Consider the following 423-nt stretch of genomic DNA (forward strand, 5'->3'; position numbering starts at 1 on the left):
AAATGTTTGGTTTTCTACCTTTGAAGAGTTCATAAGGGCTTTTCTTAAGAATTGGTCTTATAAGAACTCGATTTGAAACATAACATGCAATACTTACTGCATCAGCCTAGAAATATTTTGGGAGGTAGTTTCGTTAAATATTGTACGAGCCAGTTCTTCTAAAGACATATTCTTTCTCTCTAGAACACCATTTTGTTGTGGTGTTCTAGGAGCATAAAAATTGTGACTAATGCCAAGATCATCACAGAATTCTTCAAAAGAAGAGTTTTGAAATTCTCCCCACGATCACTTCTTATAGCAGCGATTTTTAGTGATTTTTCATTTTGGACTCTTTTCGCATAAACACTAAAGGCTTTGAATGCCTCATTCTTATGAACTAAGAAGAGTGTCCAAGTGTATCTCGAAAAATCATCTACTATAACA

The sequence above is a fragment of the Lupinus angustifolius genome, chromosome LG05, assembly GCF_001865875.1.
Source record: "Lupinus angustifolius cultivar Tanjil chromosome LG05, LupAngTanjil_v1.0, whole genome shotgun sequence".
In the NCBI taxonomy this organism is placed as follows: domain Eukaryota; kingdom Viridiplantae; phylum Streptophyta; class Magnoliopsida; order Fabales; family Fabaceae; genus Lupinus; species Lupinus angustifolius.